Here is a 16,361-nt window from a genome sequence, read left to right on the forward strand (position 1 = left end):
ATTAAGTCACTTCATCAAGAACCGAACTGTATAAGTTTTTAGGACTGAGGAATAGTGAACTGGACTGACAGAACACTACTTATGTGGATTTGTATGTATAACTTTCGTCAAAGAGTTCTTTCACGATAGAAATGAAATACAATATATGTATGTATATATAAAAGATTTGAAAGCGTGCCAATTTTCTTTTATCACACTATGTTTGAATGGTATTGTGCCTGCACATAATATGATATTATATACATATATGTACAACGTGCACCTTGATTTGCCATAAATTATGTGTCATTAGGGGACATTATATACTTATTATTATGTCTATTAAAACAACTATATATGTACATAGAAAAAGTCAGGATTCAATTGACTTATCTACAATGTAACAGAATGTGTTGATAGCAGATGATACCAAGACTGTGTATTAGGGAAAATAGAAAACCCAAAAGTTGGAAAATCAAATATGGTACAAAAAATAAGCATACATAGTAAGTTTCAGATGGATAAACAAATGTTTTTAGCTGCTGTCACGGGATTGAATTATGAATGACTAATATTATTTTATTACACCTCTTTTTTAGCATGGTAACTCAAAAAATCCAAATTAAATAGTGATAGTAAAATTATTATTTTGATAGCAATAATTTAAAAAGTATAGATCTGCTGTTTTCTATCCTTTTTCATTGTCAAAGTCCCTTCAAAATATGTTTTCAGCCACGTACTCCTTACTCAGTGCAATATATTATTGGTAGAACCGTGTGGATACTAAAAATTTACGGATTCAAATTATTCAAAATTATGAGGATTTTAAGTGAAGGAATTCAAAAAGTTCAATATTTATTAATTTGACGAAATATCAGTTGTTTAAAATGTCATCAGAGTGGGAAACAAGGCTTTAGGTCTCAACTTTAATTCGTGAGGATCACACTCCAATCATAATGTCAAGGTTTATTGAAGTCTCCAGCAAGACTGTCTACAATGGGAAAAATAAGCTGGAATGTGATGAGAGCATTCAAAAGAAGAATGATTCTGATAGCCAACCTATTATAAAGGTAAAATCCTTAAAAACTCCATTTAGGGAAACCCAACTAAGACAATACAAAATTATGCTAAGGATCTTAGAGTTTCTTACACTGTAGTTAATAAAACAGTTCCAAAACTTGGCAACAAGTCTTTGCTAATGTTGGAGAGTTTTATTCCTACAAACAGCATCAGACTCATCATTAAATCTGCACCAGTTGTGGAAGTAATATTTTTTTTCAGAGGAAAAAATATTTGATGTAAACCAAGTTTATAAATGTCTTCATGACGTCTTTCAAAGTTTTAGGGAGAAAAATAATTTAGATCATCTTCACCACAAAAAAAAGAAGCTTGCTTCACCAATGGATTAGGGCTTTATGGAATCAAATGAGACTGGAGCATCTTTATGATTACATTGACATCCTCCGAAACTAATTGTCTCTTAGAGTAGGAAAAAAATTCCTCGTAGGTATTGTGTGTCTTCCAGAGGATGGAGCTCCTACACCCATGATCAAAATTTCACAATCATTCTTGACCAAGAAAAATCAATTTCTGGGAGAAAACAAAATGACCATCCTATAGCTCAGATATGAAGCCCCTTTACTTTTCATTATGGTGGCTAGTTGAGATGAAAGAATGTAAGAAACGACATTGGAGTGTGGAGACTATTAAAGTGGATGTAAATTAAGCATAAATGGATTAAAATGAATCAGGGCAACATACGTAAAACTTGGGTTACTTTCCGTAAGAGGAATACTGCCCGTAGTCACAGCTGATGGTAGCAGAATTTAATAAATATATACCAGGTTTTCTATTAAATGATTTGTTCTAAAATATTTTTTAGTATTTTGAAAATTAAAAGAAATATGCAGCAATTTTGTAACACTATAAACTGTTTCAATTGCAAGTTTTAACTCGGTAAATTAAAATATATAAATATGTATATTTGTAAATTTTGCTTACCCCTTGAGAATCACTAAACATGGTTTTAGATATTTTTATATCCCTAACAATAAGTATGTACATATAGTGGAAATGAGACAATTTTGATGTAATTTATTCAATTTTGTTATGTTATTTTAAAAGACATTTGTTATATTATAATAGTCTATTTATATGCTAAGACGTGTAAAAATATATATATTCTAAGTTTTGGATGAAACTAAAAATAAATATACATTTAAGAATTGAATAGATATATTTATAACAAATGCATCATGCTATATCAGAGTGTCATGTTTCGGATGATATTTCTTTTAAGAGTCAAAGAAATATACGTCATGCAAGATGGCTTACTACTACCAATAGAACTTTATATCTCTATGTTTCCAATATCAATATTTTTTTCTGCAATTTTTTGTAATGTTTATCTATACCCCCATGTGGCTCATCGTAAAGAAGAATTCATATATAAAAGATGGTACGCAAGGCATATATTTCAAGCTATAAAGTTGATTAAAGAGACAGAAGATGGAGTTAAAAAAATTATTTAGCTAGTTTTGCAAAAAAAATCCACTGTTCTTATCAGTTGTATTTGTGAGGATAGGACTTGAGATTTGACAAATAGCATAGGAGAGAACTCGATCATCACAAGCTATTTCTTCACAATCGTACACTCGATTGTTTAAAATACCTAGGTTACATCTTAATTCTATTGAGTATTACGAAGTTATTGACTAGGGCAAAGTAAATGTGAGATAAATTTTTATCAAATATACATATTGATTAGAATATCAAAAATGAAGAGCTGATCATTCCAGAAAAATATCCATTGCGACCTTATACTTTTGAAAGAGTCGTTAAAAATGTGACAAAATCAAAATATTACAACAATGTGAAGAGGGATATAATTGCAAAACTTGCATCAAGGGGGGCGTATATCTTAGTTTGAATCCAAAAATGACTATACTTTTCAATAAGTTATGTTTTTTTGTTTTTTTTGTATTGAGGAAAAAGTTTTGTAAAAGTATATCTTTTCCAAAAAGAATATCGTATATCTAAGATTTGTTATATGAGAAATATATGATGTGAATAGATGTATATACTATTAAAATTTAATAAATCTCAGATTAAAGTGTCACTTACACTTAGAAGATATTGCTATTCTTCATGTTGCAAAAGGGTACGAATAATAAGTTTACTTTGATTAATTTGCTTGAAAAAGAGCAATAAATCGGGTGGGTTTGACCCTGAAACGGCCCAAAAATAAAGATAAAATGTGGAGCTTTTATATTTTTCGTAAAAACGCAAAGCCTATGGAAAGTGCCCCAATCCTTTCTCTTAAAAACAGCACTGGCTATATTAACTATTGTTAAAAAATATTAAAATTCTGCTTGTCAAACTAATAACAGGTATTGCCTTATGAAGTCAGAAAAATATTTGTTTCGGATATAATTGGAAAAAAACCCCTATATTTTACTTAAGTAAATAATATTTTAAAGGAATTTATAGATGAATATGATTAACAATAATCTAAAAAAATTTAAGGAATCTTTTTGTATCAAATATTTTCAGATATATGTAGTAAAGAAAAGTGTTTTAGCAAAATTATAACATAAGAAAATTCAATTGAGTGTCGGCAGATTAAGAAATTATTTTTCAGAGCTAAAATTTGCCAAGCTGCTTTTCAACAGTACGTATAAACTATCAACTTAAATTTTCTAATTCAATCCTATATTGTTTTTTTTTCACATTAAAATTTAAGTACAACTATACTCTAAACAATTTAGAGTCTTTGAATAATCTGAGAATGTAGTGAAATGAAACATAAGTGCAACTTGAGTGCGAGCGAGTCCAGGCTTCAATTTTTCACAATCATACTCAATATTAAAATTAAATCATATATTAAGATAAAAATCACTTTTAAATAATAATAATTTAAATCAAATATTGATTTACAGGCATCGTGCCTGTTTTTTATTATAAGTTTTCAGGACCGTGTCGTATCTGAATTTGGATTTTTATAAGAAAGGATGTAAATCGTAAGCATTTTTTTATAAATTAAAAAGAAACTGAGAAACGAATGATGTAGCTCAGTTGAGAACACGCTCGAAGGAATTGAAGTCACGGTCGCTCCTAGAGAGAGAAATATCCCTTCTGTATATAAACTTCACAGACCAAAAAAACTTGTAAAATAACACGGTAATCCTTACAATTTGAAGAATTGTTTTAGAGAAGACAGTCAATTAGCTGTCTTTGCGTGTAATTAAAGTAAATATAAGAAAAAGAAAATATGCACCAACTAATTTCCGTATTTTCAAAGGAGATATATGTAGGAATGACCTAGATACCGATCTTCAATTATGCTCTGTGTCCAACATGAATATAAAAGGGTTATTAAGCAAATTCAAGACAAAATAAAAATGTAATTTCAAACTAGTCGACCCGCAAAGAAGAATCTTATTGACAGCCCTGCATCTGTAATAATTTTCAATGCCATTCCATGAATGGGATGTCGTAGCTAGACGTGGGCTGATATATTGTATCGAAATCAGAAAACCGATATATCAGACAAAATATCTAATATCTGTATCGTATCGTTATCGGCTAAAAATTCTTCGAAATTTGTATGTTTGTCTTCTTAAAAAGAGTGCAACATAAAAATTGCATTAGTTAAAATATCCAAAATAAGATTTATTCATAACTAAGGCTTGTTAAGTTTGTCTTCCATAAAAATTATTATTTTTTTATACTGTCCAACATTACTAAATTGAGGATAAATTAATGTATTCTTACATTATAACTCGAATGATTTTCATTCAAATAAATTAGTCTTTTACGAGTCAGCTACAGATATCATGTCACTTCAAAGCGGCTATTAATTATTTGATTTTGATTTTTTGAACCTCTATTAGCGAACTGGGATATTAAACACCCCAAAATTTATAAAAATGCTGCTTATACTTTTGAATCCAAATATTAATACCAATACTTTTTTGTATTTTCTAAAACATTAAATCCGAATAAATTTTTATTCATCATGATAATGCTTTTTTTGTAAGGATTTATTCTGATATAAATCCATTTTTAATCGAGGTTTAGTGAGTTTGGTTAAATGTTTTCTTTAAAAGTCGTTCCCTTGTTTTTTCTTTTTATTTCTTGGATTCTTTTTCTTTTTAATTTGGAAAATGTAATATTGCAATACGCAACCTTACTAAAGCTGATGTGTACTTATTTGAATTCCAAAATTTACATAAAGTCATGAATATTTCCTAGCCATTTGTTTTTCAAAAAATTAATATTTTAATATATGGAGTATAAATTGTACCCTTTGTAAATCCCAAAATTATGTTCTTATGATGATTTGAGAATAAAAATTTATTTTCATGAATTTTTAAATATTTTAAAAGATATTCACGAGTACAAAATGGATGAAAAAGTTTAAAAAAAAAAGATGATTCAAATAGTTCAACTATTTATCATGTAGTTGAATGCGTTTTATTTTTGGGTTTTATTTTTTTATATTTTTATTATAATACTATCAGGGATACATGTACATAAAGTTAAGTCCAGTCTTAGCACCGATCCTTAACCCTTCATGACCAAATTTGACACATTTGGAAAATTTATTACAAATCAAATAACTGTGAAGTGCATCTGTTAGAAATGAAACTTATCAGACCGATAAAGTACACGTTTGGAACAACAGTGACACTATGTATTGTGCAAAAAAAAAAAAAAAAAAAACGCGTGGCATTTCAGTTACATCTAAAAATTAATACATTTGCATATGTTTTGATTGCTCTTCACCCGCTCTAACAATGTTGTGCTATGATCTTTGTGCTCATGTAATCATTATTTGATGTATTATCGACTAATGAATACATATGGTGACATTTTACATATGTATGCCGAATGTAACATATTTCACCATATAGTTATACATGTCTGCAGGCCTGATGTACAAAATTTGGGACATATCAATTAAATACTCGTTTATATCAAAATATTTTATTATTATGTTAAATATGGTTCTGTTAAACATAATATACTTCATATATGCGAGAAAAATTTAATTCTAACATGATTTAGGTCATATAGGTTTAAGACAGAAAACTTATTTCATAAAAAGAAAAAAAAAAAAAGTTGAGTGTCGTCATCAAGGACCAAACTGTATAAGTTTTAAGACTGAGGTATATCTAGGGTTGAAGTGGACGGGACTGCAGTCCTTATTAATGACCGACACAACACATCATATAAGCATTAGTTAAATATTTTGATATCTGCCCATGTGTATCTGAAACTCAGGAGATATTGAATACGAAATGAAAGGAATATTCCTGTGTCTTTTTCGTATTCTTTGTATGTATATAAAATAATGTTATTTATAAATTAAATAGGTACACGTTTTGGGTTTAAGTAACTGAGCTTTTATGTTAACATTCTATCGGCGTATGCATGAACAATTGTGCAATGAAACATAAAATAAAATATTGTCAAAGTCAAACAACACCCCTTAATATACGAATTATTATTATGTAACCTTTAAGCTATGTTTATTTAAAAATTTAAAAACCACTCTCTTCTTTTAGTTGTGAGTCCTTCTTTATTTTTATCGGCTTCCTCTTTAGTGCCGACATTTACCTTGAATTGAAAGCCATCAATTGAATTATATTCCTTGTTAAAGAGAAAAGGAGCTTCTACTCAAATTTGCAACATAAATTGAAGGAAATATTTTATTTCAAGGCGACTCAATGGATGCCTTTTTAATGATCAAGACTGATTTATATTAAAATTGATGATTGGATCAGGGTTTATGGCATAATCAGTAATATTTATTAACATTTGGATTTGCATATTTGTTGTCACAAATCATGCACTTAAGAAATTATAAATAATTGTAGATAGTCATCTCAACCATTCAATAAGTCAGCATCGTCTCAATAAATTTATCTTGGAGGTGCAGACTTTGAAACAGTTTCTTTGATTTTTTTGTATTTCAATTCATTTGAGAGTAAACAAAGGCCTTTCATGAGTTTCATTACCCAATTTTTTTATTGTCTTTATTCTGATCTTAATGCACTGTCAAATAGAGCTAATCTAGCAAGTTCCCTGGACAAGTACCGTAAGTTCATGAATAATTTTTTAATGTCCATATTCAATATGTCTGAATTAATGGGGGAATATTTAAGGATGGATTTTATTGAATCCACGTCATTATTAGGTACACTTAAGGCTTGAGGAAAAGACATCCAGTCTCGAAGGTACACTCACACTTTAAGAACACAAATATTGCACAGTCCTTGCTCTTATATGTCTATCAATTTGAATTGAGATCGAAACATCCAAATTTTTAAGCAGTATAAAACTTTTGATAGCTATCGGGGGTGGCTTATAGCAACCAAGTGACATAAATTTTAAACCTAGTGAATGCACATTATCAAGGAATATACCAATCTTTTGAACATTGAACCATCAGGAGTAGACTTAGGTCCAAAACATGACTGGAATGTTGTAATTAATTCCATAATGTGGTTTCTAAATCCGAGATGTAAAAGGTTTTCCCCTAGTGTTTTTTTTTTCTGAAGAAGAACACAAGACCTAACAGTCCTTTCCGTATTTGAATTAGTTATGTCAATGATTATGCCTTGAATTTGATCATATATTTTTCTGTCATAGAAAATTTGAACTAAATAATGGTGCTCATAAATTTCATCTCCTTAATTAATACTTTTTGGCTCAAATAAAGACCAGAAAAAGTTCAACATCTTTCCGCTGAGTATTTCTTAAGACTCAATTACAAATTTTTAAATGGATTTAGCTTATAAAGTCAGTAAAAGGTCAGGAAAGGTCAAATTTATCCTAACTTAACCTGATTTCTCAATTTTACGTAATTAATTAGTCATTGTTAATAAATTGGGACACATCAATTGTTATTATGGATATCATTTCTTTTAACGAGTATCAGATGACATACAGCAAAGAATGTAAGTTATGGTAGTCTTTTTTCTTTTTTACCAATTAGCACAAAACGTTAGTGGAAAAACTATCCCATATTTTCGATAGCAATATATTTATTTAAATTTTTTTTATTATAAGGTTTTTTTTAACATGCAGTTTTTAGATGATATTGAAAAAATTGTAAAATTACAAAGCTTTGGACCCGTGAGCTATCTCTTAATATATTTTAAAACTGTTCAAATTATTCTCTAGAATTTCTTTAGTTTAAAAGGAAAAAAATTCTACCCTTGCAGCTCAATATTTATCATCATTTAATAAATAAGTTCCAGTAGTAAAAACTTGGGGCCTCGTGGCTGATTAAAAACCATCACCGTTGCTTCAAAAACCATACAGGATCCCTTATAATTTCTGAATACTTTTTATAAATTGCAGCTTCAACATCCGCCATTTATGTTCAATAATTTTACTGCAGATGGGAAAACTATCGTACATAGGACAGCTCAGTAGATGAATCACCAAATATAGAGTATAATTGCTTGCAATTTTCCAATAACAACAGTCTTCCTGAAGGGCAATCTTCCTAGAACCGTAAATTACACTAATTACAACAACGAAAGTAAAAATTATTTTGAGACAATATCAACACTCTAATCTAGTTCATACATCAAAATGTATTCTTTTGTATATCTCTGGACCTTTCTTCCATAAAGAAAAATAATTATAGACCCGATATCAGATGGTTTCCAGCCAGTTCTTCTAAACTGCAGGAGTATTCTTCAATTATAGTAGGGAATTGAATTAAAACAGCTGATTTGAACTCCACCAATCAATCTTTATAGGACTAATAATTAAGATATGGATAGTAGAAAAATCGATCGCGAAAAAAATAAAAATAAAGAGTAAATGCTTATGTTAGGTGCAATTTCGCAAATCCTTCCTACCTGGATACGCACTTTGTACAAATGCCTCACAGTAGAATAACGAATGACATATGTCTAAGCTCACCAGATCCAAAGCCACAAACCGGTGAAATGAAGAACATGTAATTAATATTTATCCACATTAAGTTGAATACGCAAGGGAAATTGAGATTGATATGAATATTATTTAATAATTAGAATTGGGATTTGTGTAAAAGTGCGATGAGAAAGCGGAAGTGACAAATACAGTACTACTGAATTAAGACCCTTGTTAATATCAGCTGCTGTTATTTGATTTGTAGGGGGAAGAATTACTGTTATAAAGAAGAGAACCTTCTAACCATTTAAATATTTGCAAATGTTTATTTTATTATATATTTAAAAAAACAATTTAACCAAAGATAGGAGAGAATACTTACTTGAGAAATAGATTTTAAGATCACAAGGTCCTTTTAAATTATGAAAAAAATGAAGCACATATTGATCAACCGTTTTTTCTTTTTTAGTCGCTAAACTTAGTTTTTTCTTTACATAGATCCCTTCTTTATTTATAACTAAGTATGCAACCTTTGTGACGTCTCCCCTTTAATTAAGAGAACAAGGTGAAATCTACGAAAGGAAGAGCAAATTATATACATCATGAGGAAAAATGATAAAAGTAACGTCCTCTGTGGTATATCAAAAACAATATCATGGAAAAGTGTTCTTATAGCCTAGGAAATCTCCTGAAGCGCAAGGGAGCGTATATGGAATATATTAAGCCCTTATTGAGTACCTTTTATTCCCTCTTGCCCTTTCACTCACTCCCTTCTTTTTTTTGCAAACTGTACTGGAATAACCTTTAAAAAGAATGGAAATTCAACTACCAACCTGTTATGTTGAATGTATTCCTTCTTATGTAAGTATATAATTTTTTTTTTTTTGCAAAAATTTTGCACTCATACCAAGTTTTTGTTAATTGCTTCAATATTTTCTTGTATCTACGTACCTTACGTACCTTCTAGATATTTGCAAAAAATGAAAATTATAAACAATTTGTGCTACACATATATGTATGATTGTACATAGATATAGCACATGACATTCCAAAGTTAATCTTTTAAATGAAAAAATAATAATTAAACGGATTTTCTTTCTTTTTTTACAAAGGGAATACTTCTATTTCAAATCACCTTAGAAAAATATTTTACTCCAGATTTAATAATATCTTATATATAGGTATATGCCTTTATAAATATAAAGTGTATTTCCCAAGGTCTTCATAGATATAATCATCTTGAGTTCACCTGGCGTACACTTGAACCATTCTTGCTGATTTGTAATTTATACTTATTAATGATTTATTGAGCATTACCCAAACCAGATAGTTTGGGATTTTTGTGATAATCTATGTATACTTTGGTATTTTCATTTCATTTTTGTGGCCTTAATATAAATAACATGTGTATAATTCTATTTTTCAAACCGAACAAGAAAATATAATCTACTCTACAACTACGAGGTTACTTTATTATACACGAGTATAATAGGATCTCACTTTCTCGGGATTTATCGGAGTTTTATACCTACGTGAAATCCTGCCTTTCATTATTTTATTAAATTATATACAGAGTGCAGACTAACATGATTAAATTACAAAAAAGTGACTTTTTTAAATCAAGGATCGAACACACAAAACAAATTTCTGATATGTTTAAATACTATATTAAGCTGTTTTTTTTATTCAATATATCTTCATTTAAGGGCAATACCAGTCTCAGTAAGCTGACAAACAGACTGATAGTTCTTGATAATGAAGGCTGTGCCCATGGGGTATCACGCTGTCATTATGGCAGCTCAGAGAGAAACAAAATTTGTGACAAGGGTTGAGCAGACATTTATCTCCAAGACATGTCAGACAGCAATCAAAGGGATTGATGTCAGTGCTGTAGGAGGAACAAATGGAGCCAGGGCTATAGGAGGAGCACATTGAGCCAGGCCAGAAGTCAGTTATGTTGTTGCTGCAGAAATTTTGGGTTTCTTGGATGTATGAGGCTGTGAACGACTTATTAATGTTGCAGGGAGTCTGGATGTAGATTCGAACGGGTTTTACAGACTTTTTTGTAATGATACCGGCTACAGGAGGTCTTAAATGCGTTGCTTTTTTCTTTTGGTTGATCCAAAAATTTTATACTTAGAGACCTGAGATAAAAATGATACTTTAGTTGAGTAATAAAATATGGTAATTAAAAAAATTGAGGATTAGATTATAATTAAATGAGAATGCAAGTTTTTTGGATAGTTCATTAATATTGTTCCATACCCGCACAAAAGTTACGTATTTGGGCAATAATAGGTGTTTTTGAAGTATGTTTATGAGATTTGGAATTCTAAGGTGTTTAATATTTTATAAAATGGGTTACATTCATATATTTAGTGATATGCGCGAGTGGACTTTTAGCCCGTGGGTCGGATTAATTATTTCAGATTTATGCAGCTCTATCATAAACAATCGGTGCACTGTTAGTAATAAACTGAGAATGGAGAATATATAGGTTAGACTAGCTCAAAATTTGTTATTTCTTCCTCAAATATAAAAAGAAAGACTAAAATTTAAAAGTATTTATTATTAACTAACAGGATCCTGCTCAAAAAAAATTCAAATAACAAACCTTAAAATATATTTAAAAGAAAAAGATTATTTAAACATATAAATTAATGAATGGTCGCCAATTAACCATGATAAAGATAGTATTTACTTATAATTTCCGCACGTTTGCCGGTGTATCTGTTAGAAATATTATGTTGATAGCATATTCATAAAAAATAGAAATGAATTTATTTCACCCATTATCATAATAAATGAACATGAATTATTTATTCAAAATAAAAAAGATATAATTTAGAATAGTTCACCCTTGTTGAAATTCTAATCATTTTTAACAACAATTAATTAGTAAAACATAAAATCATAATTTAAAAATAATCACAGACGTGCACTCGGTAGAGCGGAAACTTCCGTTCATTGTAGTACAAATCATCAAGGTCTCGTATGAGCAACGACCTATGTTTAATAAGGTATTGAAAATAATTGAATGAAGTCGAAAAGGAAATTCACTACTCAGGAGTTAATTAATAATGAAAACAGCATAGGAAAAGACAACTCCTTCTTCAGATTACCGATTCCAAAATAACCGGCGAGCTAACAAATACACTTGATTTGAATCACTAGTTATAACGTATGTACTACGTACCACAAAGAGATGATTTCAGCTCTTTATCTCAATTTGATCAAGAGGAGTGCATTTGGACCTTGTGTGTATAGCCTTTAATTTGGACCTTGGTTTTTTGCCGGATAGAGCATCTTTTTTTTATCCTTTCAGATGTACAAAATTCCCACTAAAGATCAATAATTTAGATTATAAAAACAAATCAATAAAAAACATAGTTTTTTCAAGTTATTTAAAATAGTATTAAAGATTCCAAAGTTATTAGAGGGATGGGGTAGCAATCCATTCACTCCATTGTTGCAATATATCTTGCGATTGTTTTGTTCAGACCTGCAGGAAGAGGACTCCATTTTTGTTTTACAAGCGTCAATAATCGTGAGTGTCTTTGAACTATTACTTCGAGTTTAAAATCATTCTTTCCTCTCAATTTAAAAGCAATGAGCCAGTCTGACGTCTTTACAGTTATGTTAAACCTATCGGTAATTATATTCTCCACCATCAACAATAGAGGTCTCACTCCATCACAGAAATGAAATAGGGGGAACGAAGATTCTACCACTTCATTACAGAAAAAACATCCATGTTCATTTTTATTTAGCCTTAATAAAGATGCTTTATATAAGAACTGTCGATCAGTACTATAAAGAACATACCCTAACTTCAAGAGGCGAGTTGAAAAGATTTTCAGACAATATTGCAAACTAAATTCTTCAATCTGAGATCCCTTCAATGACTTGTGCTGCTAATTTCCTACAACTAGGCCCGCCATTCGCCTTCCTTATAGGAATTGGTTCATTGGAAAGGAAAAAAAAATCATGACCGAAATAGAAATAAAATCATAACCAGTTGATGGCAAAACGCTGGAAGAAACTTAAAATGGATGGAAGAAGCAATCCATCCCAGAATAATACACTCCAACACCTTTACAACATGGTCACAGAAGTGGTTTTGGTACAGGCTGACGACTTTCTCGATATACATCAGCAAGTCATAAGCGTGCGATGATAAAACAATTTTACAAATGGAGAGGGTATAGTTAAAAGCGTGCATTTTTACTTGTCTGCTTCTTTGATAAGTAGAGTTGACATTTTTGTAATGAAAAAATAAGTACAAGGAGAAGGCGGGGGCGAGACATATGACACTATTGAAATAAGACTTTGTTTATATTAGCTGTCTATTCTATGATTAGGGGGAAGGGGGGGGGATGAATTAGTACTTTAACGAGGGGAACTTTCTACATTTATGTTGTCATCAGTGCATCAAAAATATCATAATCACCTCCGCCATCCAAGTTGACCGGAGATTACTTTTTGCCCCTGTTCGTCTGTTATTCTGTTATTACGGCAAAAGTTACTGTTCGAATTTAATCTAACCTGTTAAGAAGATAGTATTTTCACTTCTCTACAAATAAGTATTAATTTTTCAAAAATTGCACTTGAAGCAACTCTCGTGTCCCGTCGCCAACTCTCTGGCAGCTCATACATATAAAAATTTGTTAGTCATTGCAAATTTTCCCACCAAATCAACCCTGTATCTTAAAAAGCTCGTAACTCAAGATATTCCTGTACGTGGGCCTTTGTTCATACAAAAAAACTACATACGTTGTATGTATACAAGATGTACAATATCATTTAATCAATATATACCTATATATATATATTTAAAAAGGACATACACAGAGTAGAACCCACTTCAAGGTTAAACAATTTCTTTTCTTCTTTTTTTCATGTGACACAATCAAAAGTGACCATTAATAATAATAACAATAAGACCAGATTTCTGGAGCACCACCCTAATGATGGTGAGTTAATCAAAACTTAACAACATCCTGTTGAGAGCAAGCAAACGTCTTCTCCCAGTCCTTACATACCTATATTGATATATCCACTCAGAGACTTGCTTGGGGGATATTACCTACCTTTCCATCTATGTTATATCATCTCCTTCCATGCACCACATAATATTGTACACCGATTGAATAATAAATAGATGATTAAAATCTGTCTCGTCTGAATTGTTTCCATGGCTTATATGTACAACAAGTCAGGAATGTGTTTGATGAAACTACAGGGTGGAATTTTAAATCCAGAAATATTAAGGACAATATAACAATTTGTGAACAAGTATATTAATTTGATGGAACAACAATTTCTTCATGACAAAATGCGCCCGTGTATGCTTGAACGTTGCATTAATTAACATAATACTCGTCGTTGGTAGTTTTTCCTTTTTCTAGATTGTTCATGAGAATTATCCCAAGTACATGGAAAAAACGTTTTTTGAGTCTCTGGTGTGATGTGGTCCCCCATGTTTTCATCCATTGTCATGAAACGGTGCAATATTATTGTAGGCGTTAAAACTTAGCTAAAACTCAAATAAAACTTCTTCATAACAATATTTTGTTCGGGCGTGAGCAAACATGGTTCTCACCTGACATACGGCTTCGTCATATCCAAATTTTTAAATAATATGTGAGCTACCGTATTTTTTGAAATACCAATAATGTCTCCTAGCTCAAGTACTTTTAGTCAACGATCCACCACTACATCATTGAGGATTATATTTAACATTTCTAATGTTGAATCCCCACATTTGGTCGATCACTGCCATACTGTAAGGCTTTGTTTAAATTCAGCTAGTTAAAGTTTTACTTCTGTAAACGGAGGAACAGACTCACAAAGATTATAATGTAGTTCACCCTTTGTTTTGGTTAAGATGATGCCTCTCAAATCAAATTATTTTATCCCATAATGATGACCAATTTTCTCCATTCTCACAAATTCACTGGCAAACTTCACTATTGATGACTGCTAAACAAATACAAAAACAAATGGAGTCTTCAAGCTTGAAACATATGCTTTATAGATTTTTTTTAAAATAACAATAGCCATCTCTTAGTCTGGATCGTATCTTTTACCCATTGTCTGTACAAACAGAAGCAACATGCAGAGCTGTAGCCAAGTATGAGATCAACGAGATCTGGACAGTTTATATATATTTTTTTAACACTACTTATATTTAACTTAATAAAATTGAAGACATCTTTATGAAACGTCCGATATAAATTGTGATAAACACTCTCAAGAACATATTATAAGTTAGTCGACGAGCGTGCATGTATTACCTATATATTTAAAAATCCTGGAACAGTCTGCATTTAAGTGGGATTTTTAATTTTATTTATTTAAGATGTGGTCTTTTTTTTTAACTATCACATTTTTGCACTATAATTAATAATTAAATAAAAAACTTGGGGAATTGCATTTTAGTTTAAAATTGGAACTTCAGAGATGGATTAATTTTTTTTTTTTTTTTTTTTTTCTGTCTCATTTTCTAAAATTCTATAAAAGTATAGAGTTTTGATTTAACAATATTGAAAATAAAAATTAAAAAAATGGAAATAATCCATAATAAACATTAAAGAAAATAACAAATATTTAAAAAATGGACACAAATAATAACAAAAAGTTATAATAAAAATTACTGTAACAAAAATTTCCTCTGCTATAACCTATCTGAAGCATGATAATGCTTTCTAAATTTACAAACAATATGTATTTTAATTTTTCTGGTGGCTTTCTGATTCAAAGGGTAAAAACCTCACTATGTTAGTGGCAAAGTCCCATAAATGTCCATAGACTCTCGGTATTTTGATAATAAAATCACCGTATCTTGATGTGGCATCTATTAAAATGTCTTTAAAATCTTTTAAACTGATCGGCTCTCTCAATCTTTTTTTTTTTTTTTTGCAATACACTAATTTCCATAGTAAATTGCTATTTTTTTGGACACTCTGGAACTCGAGAACTGGAGAACATCTCTACAGAATTCTTCCTGCTATAGTCAATGATGCTGATAGACCACTAATATGATCGTTTGATAAAGTTGTAACAAATAAAATCCACTTAAGGCCTCCTTTTGAAAAGGATTTTCTTCAGTGTCTTGACTTTTTGGGAGATCAAAGAATATATTTTTATATGGGGGTTGCGGCTAGTGGATGGGACAATCAAATTCCGTTACTGGAGAGGGATGTAGCTTTGACTTTACCTATTAAAAGAATACTGCAATTAATATTTTCCTCAAAAGATGTATACATTTTTGGCACAACTTCTTCCAACAAAACTATTCCACCTCCTAAGTATTTCTTCTGTCGTTTGAGAGCAGGGAATGTCTACAGTGAAAAAGCTTTTCTAGCCAAGACTTTCCTTCATTTAAAATTACTTTCCCCAATTGTGGATATGATGGTGCTTGATATAAACCAAAAATAACTACCTGGGTACTGTAAAAATTAATACGTTTTCAGATTTTCAAAACT

The sequence above is a fragment of the Lepeophtheirus salmonis genome, chromosome 7 (assembly GCF_016086655.4).
Source record: "Lepeophtheirus salmonis chromosome 7, UVic_Lsal_1.4, whole genome shotgun sequence".
In the NCBI taxonomy this organism is placed as follows: domain Eukaryota; kingdom Metazoa; phylum Arthropoda; class Copepoda; order Siphonostomatoida; family Caligidae; genus Lepeophtheirus; species Lepeophtheirus salmonis.